The sequence below is a fragment of the Crocuta crocuta genome, unplaced genomic scaffold (assembly GCF_008692635.1).
Source record: "Crocuta crocuta isolate KB4526 unplaced genomic scaffold, BGI_CrCroc_1.0 scaffold7, whole genome shotgun sequence".
Lineage (NCBI taxonomy): Eukaryota > Metazoa > Chordata > Mammalia > Carnivora > Hyaenidae > Crocuta > Crocuta crocuta.
This window is the reverse complement of record NW_027531904.1, coordinates 6,713,184-6,725,207: the sequence shown is the minus strand read 5'-3', so window position 1 is coordinate 6,725,207 and position 12,024 is coordinate 6,713,184. Positions and strand designations below refer to the sequence as shown.

General features: G+C 50.3%; 1 long non-coding RNA gene across 4 annotated transcripts in view; it reads right to left on the bottom strand.

Moving 5' to 3' along the window:
• Positions 1–4,049: 4,049 nt before the first annotated feature.
• Positions 4,050–12,024, bottom strand: part of LOC144240081 (uncharacterized) — a 28,990-nt gene continuing 21,015 nt past the window's right edge. For 3 of the 4 annotated variants that reach the window (XR_013337560.1, XR_013337562.1, XR_013337563.1), the window contains one exon: positions 10,450–10,921. This is a non-coding gene — a long non-coding RNA (uncharacterized LOC144240081). Of the gene's footprint in view, positions 4,677–6,446; positions 6,706–10,449; positions 10,922–12,024 lie in introns of those variants that run through there. The other variant, XR_013337561.1, reaches the window with a different exon arrangement.

Genomic DNA, 12,024 nt, shown 5'->3' with positions numbered 1-12,024 from the left:
TGTGTGTTGGGGTAGGAGGGAGGGTTCTGTTACCTGCTGATAAAAACATGTCTAACTGACATACTGTGGCTTTCTCTTAGGAGCGAGAAAATGTCCCAGTCCACATTGGACTTCTCAGGATATTTGTCAGACTGGGTCACATGCCTTTCCTGAACCAACTAAATAGAATTCCCCTTAGGCCAATGGGGTGACTCGAGGTATGGGGGTCAACTTTCCCTGAGACAAATGNATGTGGGACTTTTAGAAAGAAAGAGGTGAGGGGCACCTGATGGTTCAGTTGGTTGAGCATCTGACTCTTGAATTAGGCTCAGGTCATGATCCCAGGGATTAAGCCCCACATCGGGCTCCACACTGTGCATGAAACCTGCTTAAAGAGCCTCTCTCCCCTGCTCGCATTTTCTCTTTCTATATAAAATAAAATAATGGGAGTGTGTGTGCCTGGGTGACTTAGTCGGTTGAGCGTTCAACTCTTGGTTTTGGCTCAGGTCATGGTCTTGCAGCCTGTGAGTTCCAGCCCTGCGTCGGACTAACTAACAGTGCAGATCCCACTGGGATTCTCTGTCTCCCTCTGTCTCTTCCTCTCCCCGGCTTACACTCTCCCCATCTCGCTGTCTCAAAAGTAAATAAATAAACATTAAAAATAATGAAATAAAATAATAAGAAAAGAAAAGAAAGGAAAGGAAGAGGTGAGACATGGCTGCGGGGGAGACAGCCACCAGGGTGCCCGGCAGTGACCGCAGTGAGGGCTGGTAGCTCAGGCTTGGGCCTGGCTGAGTGATCTGTGCGTCGCCTGCGTGGACTGCCGGCCCGGTCACGCCGCCCTGGCTCCGCGCTGGAGTCTACCTGCGTGCAGGGGTTACCTTGTACCCGCCTGTGGGGCAACAAGGTCATCAAAACCTCTAATGGATGGTTACAAGAGCTCCCCTCTCTCCATGAGGTCCAAGAACTAGGTTTTTTCCCTTGACGATAGAAATAAACTTGCTTTAATGAAGGACTAGATGACCCCAGTGTATCAACTCCATGAGGGCGGGCGTATATTTTTCTTGTTTTCCACGTCATCCCTAATCCCTAGGGATTGGTAAGGAACGCTGAACAGGACAGAACCTTCCACGGACACCTGCAGCCCTGCCTTCCCGTGACGCCGATCCAGTGGTAATGCCGTTGCAATAACTCAGTCTGCTACCATCCGACCGAGTTGTACTAACGGCTGCTCCGTCTGTCCCCATCTTGACTACGGGGTCACAAGCCGACTCTGATCTGGAGCTGGTGAACCCACTCTCGTTCCCGGGGGGGCATCACTTTCTTTCCAGGACCTCCCCACTCCCCCGCTTTATCGTTGTTCACCCTCTGGCCCAATGTCTGAAGTCTCCGCTTCCTTCCCTTTCAGAAAGACAGAGAATGGCTATTTGGGCTCCCCGTCAACCTTTTAACTTGTTTCCCCCGCAAGTTTCCGAAGGCCACGGGCAGTGACTCAGCATCTGTTTCGCAGCAGCTGGGATCTAGTTAGTCCAGACCCAAGGACCTTATTTCAAGCAGCCAGGAGCTCATCTGCACACTCGTCAGGCCACCGGCTCCCCCCTGGCACCCGCCACTCACCTGCGCACTCCGCTCGCCACGGCTGAGGCTGAGAGGTGTGGGGCCGGCCACCTTCCTGGTCCCCTGCGGCCGGGGCAGGTGGCTCCACGCTTTCAACCTCCNAACTAAGGACGTCGACGAAGTGAGAAAAATAACTTTCTGCCCCACTGCCTCTGCTCAAGCCCGGTTAACGAGTCGGAAGCCACTCTGAGGGGTGTTCCTCACTTAAAAGTGTCTCCTTTTAGAATTTCCTGGCGTGTCTGGGTGGCTCCGTTAGGCATTCGACTTTGGCTCAGGTCATGATCTCATGGTCCGTGGGTTTAGGCCCCCCATCGGGCTCTGTGCTGACAGCTCAGAGTCTGGAGCCTGTTTCAGATTCTGTATCTCCCTCTCTCTCTCTGACCCTGCCCTGCTCACGCTGCCTCTCCCTCTCTCTCAGAAATAAATAAAATATTTAAAAAAATTTTTTCCTAACACCACTAAGGGTGAGAGAAGAGAGCAAGAGAAGAAAGCAAGGGAGAACTACAAAAACAACCATAAAACAAGTAACAAAATGGCAATAAATACATCACTGTAGAATTTCCTCTTATTTAAAAAAAATTTTTTTAATGTTTATTTCTTTTGAGAAAGAAACAGAGTGCGAGCAGGGGAGGGTCAGAGAGAGGGGGAGACACAGAATCCGAAACAGGTTCCAGGCTCCGAGCTGTCAGCACAGAGCCCGACGCGGGACTCGAACTTACGAGCTGTGAGATCGTGACCTGAGCCAAAGTGGGACACTTAACCAACTAACCCCCCCAGGCGCCCCTAGAATATCCTCTTAAATCTGAGCTCTAATTGTTCACGCTTCGTGGAGCCTTCAACAAACCAATTCTTGAGTCAGCGCGAAGGTGTACAAAGACTTAATTCACAGCACAAGGGGTGTGTTCCCTAGGACACCATCAGGAACAGGTAGAGGGATGTGGGGACAAGAACATTCCTAGAAGCAGCCTGTGCAAGCACAGAAAAGGTCTGAATGGACACGACCCTATTCTTTTGTTTTTTCTTTTTTTAAATTTTTTTTTTTTTTTAAATTTATTTCTAGGAGAGAAAGAGAGACAGCGTGAGCAGGGGAGGGTCAGAGAGAGAGGGAGTCACAGACTGAAACAGGCTCCAGGCTCCGAGCTGGCAGTCAGCACAGAGCCCGACGCGGGGCTCGAACCCACAAACCGCGAGATCATGACCTAAGTGAAAGTCGGACGCTTAACCGACTAAGCCACCCAGGCGCCCCGACACGACCCTATTCTTACAAAACATCATTACAGGAGTTCTTTGGGGAGGAGGTGATGGGAGTCGAGAAAGAGAGGAAAGCTTTCACTTTTACTGTATACATGTAGAGAAGGAAAATGATTTGTGCAGAAATTATTTCATTAATGTCTCCATTTCTGAAGTTTCTAAATTTTCTACGGGGAACCTGTGTTATTAAAAAAATGTTTATGTTTATTTATTTAAAAAATTTTTAATGTTTTATTTTTTATTTTTGAGAGAGAGAAACAGAGTGAGCAGGGGAGGGTCAGAGAGAGAGGGAGACACAGAATCCAAAGACAGGCTCCAGGCTCTGAGCTGTCAGCACAGAGCCCGACGCAGGGCTTGAACCCATGAACCGTGAGATCATGACCTGAACCAAAGTTGGATATTTACCTGACTGAGCCACGCAGGCACCCCAATGTTTATTTATTTTTGAGAGAGAGAGACAGAGAGACAGCGTGAGCAGGGGAGGGGCAGAGAGAGACAGGGAGACACAGAGTCGGAAGCAGGGTCCAGGCTCTGAGCTAGCTGTCAGCGCAGGGCTTGAACCCATGAACCGTGAGATCATGACCTGAGCTGAAGTCGGTCACTCTCTCGACTGAGCCACTTAGGTGTCCCCCTGTATTATTTTTATAATCGCCAAAATGTTAACATACGTGTTATGGGCTGAACTGTGTGCCCCCCAGATTCATATGTTGAAGTTCTAACCCCCAATACCTCCATGTGACTGTATTTGGACGTAGGGTTTTTAAAGAGGTAATTCAATTAACATGAGGACATTAGGGTCTGTACTAATCCAAGATGTCTAATGTCCTTATAAGAGGAGATTGGGACACAGACACACAGACGGAAGACCACGTGGAGACAACCACCTGCAAGCTAACTAAGAAGGACCCTGGGGACACCTTGATCTTGGACTTCCAGAGTCCAGAACGGTAAGAAAATAAATGTCTGCTGTTCGAACCCCCCAGTCTATGGCCCTGTGTTGCGGCAGCCCGGCAAACTAAAACACCGTGTAATTAAATAGACACAAGGCAAGCAGATACAAGCTCTTGGTATTTCAAGTTTTCACACTGAAACTTTTTGCTGGTCACGGGAAACCCAGGGATTCAGGAAGTAATTTGTGACCCCCCCCGCCCCCCCCCGCTTTTTGCAACTAGAATTTGAGTGCCAGCCTGCAGGGCCAGGGACAAACAGACGATCCAACGGGGCAAAGGTCAGGCCTCTGTGTTATAAGCCACCCCCTGCCACCACTTACACACAGGGGAAGAAGGAAGGGGGGAGTCAGAAGTGGTGGGTCGTGGCCAGAAACGTCTGCAAAGGAGCAGACAGCGCAGTTTCTGATCGGGTGGCTACGCGGGCTCTGGGTGGGTCCCAGGCCCCTCTGCAAATGGAATGAAAATAAGCAACCTCCCCTACGAAGATGCGCACGCAGAGATTTCGCACACTCATTCAGGGCTTTGTGTCCTCCCCACTCCCAACATTTGTGGACCCGAACTTAACAACCTCAGCTCTAGTTGGAAACATAAAGAATTAATTTACGGGACAGCTTTGGCCGGATTCTTACTGTGCCCCCAGTAAGAGCGAAGACGGGAAGAAAGGTAAAAGGGGAGTCAGGTCTTACCTGGGAGAAGCCAGGAACCCGCACAAACATGTCCACAGAGCAGAAGGGTGAAGGCCCCGCGTGGCTCTAAATGGGACTTTGCTGAGAGCAGAGGCCAGATGGAGGAGCTGAGACTAAGCAGAGGCTTAGTCGGTAGAGCATGCAACTCTTAATTTGGGGGTTGTGAGTTCAAGCCCCACGTTGGGCATGGAGTCTACTTAAAAAAAAGAAAATAAAAGGGGGCACCTGGGTGGCTTAGTCGGTTAAGCGTCCGACTTTCGCTTAGGTCATGATCTCATGGTTCGTGGGTTCGAGCCCTGCGTCGGGCTCTGTGCTGACTGCCAGCTCAGAGCCTGGAGCCTGTTTCAGTCTGACTCCCTCTCTCTCTGACTCTCCCCTGCTTACGCTGTCTCTCTCTTTCTCCCTCTCCTAGGAAAAAAAAAAACATTTGAAAAAAAAAATTAAAAACGAAATAAAAAATAAACTACTTTGTCTAATAGAACTGCCATCAGCCTCATGACCCTGTGTGGCTCGTCCAAACTGAAATGTGCATTAAGTGTGAATTCTCAGCAGATTGTGAAGTCTTAATATGGAAGAGAATGTAAAATATCTCACTAATAATTATACTGGTTACACAGTGAAATAAAATTTGGTGTCTATTGGATTAAATAGAATATATTTTCTAGTTAACTTCACTATATATATATTTACTTTATATTAATACTTTTTTGAATTTAAGCTTATTTATTTATTTTAAGAAAGAAAGGAGAGAGAGAATCCCAAGCAGGCTCTGTAGTGTCAGCACGGAGCCCGACATGGGGCTCGAACTCACGAGACTTGAGATCATGACCTGAGCTGAAGTCAAGAGTCAGATGCTCAACCCACTGAGCCACCCAGGTACCCTTATTTTTTTTACTTTTTAAAATGCAGAGGAGTTACTCATTTCTCCCAGGACTACCTCCCATGTTACATTAGGTATACATGTAGCCTACTTCTGCTTGTTTGTATCTTATTTCCTTCTCCTCCTCCTCCTTCTTTAATCTGAGAGAGCGGCGCCTGGGTGGCTCAGTTGGTTAAGCGTCCAACTTCAGCTCAGGTCATGATCTCACAGTTTGTGAGTTTGAGCCCTGCATTGGGCTCTATGCTGACAGGTCAAAGCCTGGAGCCTGCTTCAGATTCTGGATCTCCCTCTCTGCCCCTCACTCCACTAACACTCTGTCTCTCTCAGAAATAAACAGAACATTAAAAAAATCCCATTAATTTGGGAGAGAGCATGCATGAGCATGGGGGGTGGGAGGGAGCAGAGAGAGAGGGAGAGAGAAAGAGATAGAAGCTCAAGCAGGCTCCAGGCTCAGTTTGGCCTGGAGCCTGAGGTGGGGCTGGATCCCACCACCCTGGGACCATGACCTGACTCGAAATCAAGAGTTGGACACTCAACCAACTGAGGCTCCCAGACATCGTTCTGTTTGTTAATATTCTGTATTTTAATAAATATTCTGTATTTCAATAAGCAAATAAAGCACAGCTCCTAGAATATCCATGATTATATATGTGGATTGCATTGTGTGTTTACTGGAGAGGCTGGTGTACGGGAAGAGCAATCGCAGCCACTGTCAGTGCTGAGCGCCTGGCACATGCTAAGTGTTCATCTAACGGCAGCTTTTGTCCCGAAGGCCTGTGGCTGCGCCCTCTCTGGCTCTGCGTGCAGATCTATGTCTAGAAATCAGGGTCTGTTTCCCCGCCTGCCTTGTCATATTTATTCACCCACAGGAAGAGCTCCTGGCCTTGCCTTTCATCTTCCCCAGCTCTGAGACCTCTCCAGGGGCATCACACACACACACACACACACACACACACACACACACACACAGCCCGCTCAGGGATCTGTGCAGGGACAAGCTTTCTCAACATCCAGTCCTCCATCACCTCCCGTCTCCCGGTGGCTCTGGCCTGGAGCACCTCTGATCCACTGAGGTCCCCGTACCTCGGCTTGGTGATGGCTCCTTGCTGTCACCCTTCTTCGCTTTCTCCTTGGGCCGCACATCTTGGTCTATGTGGCGCTCACACAGATGGAGCGTCGCCGGAAGGAGACTGTTGGCAGGCTGCCAAGAGGCTGCCCAAAGCGGCCTTTACTCTGACAAATTCACTCCTGGGACCCCGGGGTCGAGCCGCAGCCTGGCAGCTGGTGGAGAGGAGCTCTGAGGCTCAGCTGCGGGCTTGGACTCCTCGACTTCTCAGGAGACCTGCGTACACACCAGATGGCACGTTTTCAGTGCGTTTAGCAGGCTGAGAACAGTTTTGTTTCAGAAAACATCTCCATGAGCCAGTTTGGTTGAGGAAGGGGAGGGCGGCACCGGGAACACGGTGGAATGTTCGTGGTTAATCACACGAGGGACTAAACGGCTTTACTGGTGTCGTAATGGGAGCTCAGGGAAAAGAGACCCCAAGAAGAGGGAAGACAGGGAAGGTCAGAGAGATGAAATGGAGGGGGTGGGGGCACAGAACAAGATGGCATGAGCCACTGCCTGGGATGGATTCCAGGGAGAAATCTCCAGAGGCAGGGACACCAAAGGACAGACAGACTAATTTATTTGTTTGTTTTCAGTAGGCTCCACACCCAGTATGGAGATTGAGCTCAGGACACTGAGCTCAAAAGTCGCATGCTCTACCGACTGAGCCAGCCGGAAGCCCCCAAAGGACTTTTTAAGAACAACTGTGGTAAGGGCACCTGGGTGGTTCCGTTGGTTAAGCATCCAACTCTTAGTTTCCGCTCAGGTCATGATCTCATGGTTGGTGGATTCGAGTCCCAAGTTGGGCTCTGTGCTTGACAGCACGGAGCCTGTTTGGGATTCTCTCTCTCTCTCTACCCCTCCCCTGCTCATGCTCTCTCTCTCTCTGTCTCAAAATAAATACACTTAAAAAAATTGTGGTAAAACGCACATAACAAAATTTACCATCTTAATCATTTCTAGGTGTGCACTTCAGAGACACTAGGTACACTCTCCTTGTTGTGCAACTATTACCACCATCCTTCTCTAGAACTTTCTTCATCTCCCCAATCTGTATTCATTAAACACTAAAACCCCATTCTCTCCCCCCAGTCCCCCCCACCCCCCGGCTGCTGGCAACCACCATTCTTTCTGTCGCTATGAATTGGACAACTCTGGGCACGTCTTGTAAGTGGAATCATATGGTGTCTGTCCCTTGGGATCTGGTTCATTTCACTTAGTGGACTGTCCTGAAGGTTCATCTATGTTGGAGCAGGTGACTGCATTTCCTTCCTCTTTAAGGCTGAACACTGTTCCACTGTGTGCTGATACCACCGTCTGTCCCCCACTCATCCGTTCATAGACACTCTGATGCTTCCATCTTTTGGCCAGTGCGAATAACGCTGCTGTGAACACGGGGTCCAAACATCTCCTGGAAACTCTACTTCGGCTCTTTCAGGTGTTCAACCAGAAGTGGAATTGCCGGATCATATGATAATTCTACTATTTTAATTTTTGAGGAACCACCATACTGTGTCCCACACTGGCTGCACCATTTTACGTTCCCGCCAACAGGACACAAAGACTCCAGTTTCTCCACATCCTTGCCAACACTTGTTATTTTCTGGGGTTTTTTTTTTTTGTCTTTTTTGTTTTTTAGTAATTTTCCTTTTTTTATAAGTTTATTTATTTTGAGAGATAGAGAGGGAGAAAATGTGAGTTAGGGGGAGGGGCAGAGAGAGGGAGAGAGAGAGAGAGAGAGAGAATCCCAAGCAGGTTCCAAGCTGTCCGCACAGAGCCCAATGTGGGGCTCAAGTTCATGAACTGTGAGATCACGATGTGAGCCAAAATCAACAAAGAGTTGGACGCTTAACCGACTGAGTCGCCTAGGTGCCCAGCACTAGAGGACTTTGAGGTCAGGGTCTGTGGTGTTCCATTTTGAACAGGTTGTGTACCCACTAGGTGTGCTCTTTTATTGCCCCAAGCTGTATCTTGCGTGAGGAGGGGTCTCCAATGCGAGACTCACGCTGAGTCGACGATGGCGCCCAGGGGAGCAAGGAGAAGGGACTTGGACGTGAGAGGCAGGGGTGAGGAGGTGAGCAGCACAAGGCTCTGGCCAGATGTACTGGAAAACAGGACTCCTGAACCCTGGGAACAGCAAAGAAGACCTGGGGGTCCCACTGCTTGTGGGTCAGGAGTGGGAGGAGATTCTATTAGATCTCAAAGGCCGGGGCCACCACCCCCGCTGGCCTAACCACATGGGCCCAGGCCCAGGGAGGAAGGCCGGGCCGTTTGGATCATGGCAAGAGGCAGCATGAGGCTGCATACCCAGTGACTCTGGCTGCCGATGGGTGAGGGACACCGGCCCCTAGGCTCCTCCTTGAGCAGATACTGCCACCTTCTGGCTCTTTGTTGACCGACTGCCCCACCCCACGCCAAGAAGAGCTTTCTCCAGAACAAGAAACAAAGAGATGGAAGGAGGTTTCCTTCACCTGCTAACAATCCTATTTCCCTGGGGCTGCACCCAGGTCACCTGCGTTTTGAGTCCGGCTGGTCCCAACCTTTCATCTCCTGGTCTCCTCCCCTCGATGGCTCAACATAGCCCTCACCATCTCTCCACAGACAGCTTTATTGACCTTAACTTTCCGTTGATTCGGGGCAGGGCCTCACTGGGGGGGAGGGGCTGGGACCTTGTCCATTGTTTCTCTGTTGAATGGTTGGCTGTTTTTGCTGGAAATTCCCCAGCACCTACCAGCTATTGTTCCCTCTGAGGCAGGCCTGCTGGAGTCCCTTAACCAGTTAACCAGGTTCAGGGTTTGTTGAGGTGCTTTTCTCCCTCCCCTTCTGCAATTTGCTCCCTCTTTCTCTCTTTCTCTCTTGCCTGAACTGCGGGCTCCTTCCTGCTGCTCCTCCCCCTCCCTGAGAATTTCTGTGACTTGGCTCAGAGCCCTTTGTTTTGATGTCTCAAACTCAGTGCTAAGCTCAAACTCTCTACCAGTAGGCACTGTGGGGGAGTGGGGGGGTGGGGGGGAAGTCCAGCTCTGGACCTTCCAGCTTCCCCTTCCCTGGTCCCGGGGAAGCCAACGTGGGTCACCATGTTGACTGGTGTCTTGCCTTAGACAGGACCCCAGGGGGCTGCACACTTGTCCTGGGAACGCCCTTAATTCCCTCAGATTCAGCAGGAGATGGGGGGATAGGGAGCGAGGAGCTGGTGGAGGGGCTCACCCCCCACAGGCCCCCACCTGCTCCCCTTTCCCTGGGCTTGAAGACGCTCCTAACCATTCCACGTCCCCTCCCCCTTGCCCCCTTCCTCACAGGCCAGACCTAGTCATTGGGCATCTCCAAGGTTCTCATAGAGATCAGCCTCCTGGACACCCAGCACTTACCTGCCTGAGGAGGAAGGACACACCACAGAAAAGGGCAGAGAGAACCCACCTTTCTTTCTACCCCAGGTGTGGCTGTCAGATATTCTGGAAACAAGAGAGCTCATTCCTGAGGTCCCTATGGGTTGCGAAGGGCGTCTTCAAGCCTATGGGTTTTGATTTAGTTTGAAGCATTGGGGTTCGGAGCCAACAGCCAAGAGGGAATTCTTCAGGGGTCCCTGGGTGGCTCAGTAGGTTTGGAGTTTTGGGGTGACAGTGGGGTTCAAAGCTGCACCATGCCATTGGCGGCCATGCCATGCCACACTGTGGCTTGCCTTGCAGAGAAGGCCACGAGAAACGAGTCGTCTTTAACCCATGAAAACACTGGAGACGTTTTACAAAATTACCCAATTCTGTAGTTGAGGACAAGGATGGAAAACAGTAAAGCCAGGAATCCATCATGATCTAAGCGACATTCCTACGCATGTAGTCCTTACAGCCGACTTCCTAGGAAACGGTCCCCAGTTGGGTTTTAATTCAACCTGGTACTGGTTCTGGCCAGCTCCGCGCACCCAGAAGGGCTAGACCAGAGACGTGCAGGGGACCACGTTAGACCAATCAGGAGGAGACCTCCAAAGGGAGTCTTTTTTATTTATTTAATTATTTTTTAAATGTTTATTTATTTTTGAGAGAGAGAGCTCGAGCAGGGGAGGGACAGAGAGAGAGGGAGACACAGAATCCCAAGCAGGCTCCAGGCTCCGAGCCGTCAGCACAGAGCCCGATGAAGGGCCAGAACCCATGAACTGCGAGATCATGACCTGAGCCGAAGTCTGACACTTAACGGATTGAGCCCCTACGCGGCCCTCACACGGAAGTCAATGTTGGCAGCAGTGATGGTGCCTTGCCCAGGACAGACAATTTCATATAAAGACAGAACAAAGAGAGGGTGTCACGTTTCTGGGTCTTATTACCGATCCAACCAGGGTACTAAGTTCCAGCCAAAAGGCACGCTTTCTCCTCCCCAGAAGAGTAGCCACGGGCGAGAGGAGTGCAGCCTGAGCGACCGACATGAAAAGTGTTCCATTAAGACTGTACTTCTCGAAAGGCCCCTGAAATGAGAGTTAAGGAAGAGAAAGTACTCACCAAGTTTGCACAGAAGCTCCGCGTCCAGATGAAAGGACTCATCGCCCCACAGTGGGGTCCCAAAAAGGATGAGTTTTTTGGGGGGTCAGGGGGGGTTCAGAGCTGACATCCAAGAAAGAATTCTTGAAGACGTCTTTGGTGCAAAAAAGCAATTTTCCTAAAGCATGGGGACAGGACCCATGGACAGAAAGAGCTGCACTGGGGTCACGAGGAGTGATTGGTTATGTATTTGGGATACCAGGGGAGGTGAAGTCAAGAGGAAGCTTCCAGAGATCTTCATATGCTAAAGAAGACTCACAGGGTCCTGGAGGCCTAGCTATTGTCAAGCTCAGGTTGTTTTTTTCCTCCTGTAAAGTATTAACATGAAGAAGGTAGGGAGGTTTTACTCTGCCTGCCTCAAGTAGTTGTCAATGGGCTGCAGGTTATAAGGAAATTTAATTTTATCTCCATTTCCTTTTGCCTTGGTTCCCTACATCCTCTACATCAGGTTTGAGCTGGGATTTCTTCTTCTTCTTTTTTTAATGTTTATTTATTTTTTTGAGAAGGAGAGAGAGAGAGCATGCACGTGCAAGGGTGGGGGAGGAGCAGAGAGAGGGGGGACAGAGGATCCGAAGTGGGCTCCGCGCTGACAGCAGAGCGCCTGACGCGGGGTTTGAACCCATGAACTGCAAGATCATGACCTGAGCCAAAGTCGGACACTCAACCAACTGAGCCACCCAGGCACCCCCTCCCCCCACCATGTCTTATTTTATTTTCTTCTCCACACATATCCCTATCTGAAGCGTAAGCTTCAGGGGCCCCTCCAATGGTCAGGGCCTAATTTTGTATAAATGGAGGCCTCTGCCTGGCTGACCCAACGGTGCAAGCTTCAGTCTCACAGAATCTCAATCTGTTTTGTAGCTGGAGTGAAGGACCGGCTGCCCTGAGGATGCCTTGTGCCTGCCTCTGGCTGGAAGACAAACTCAGCATTCCTCCTGCCAAGCTATTCTGACAGGCCCTTGGCCTCCCCGTCTCCTCGGGCCTGGGTGCCAAGAGTAAGCCTTGCCCAGAAATCTTGGTAACTGCCTTG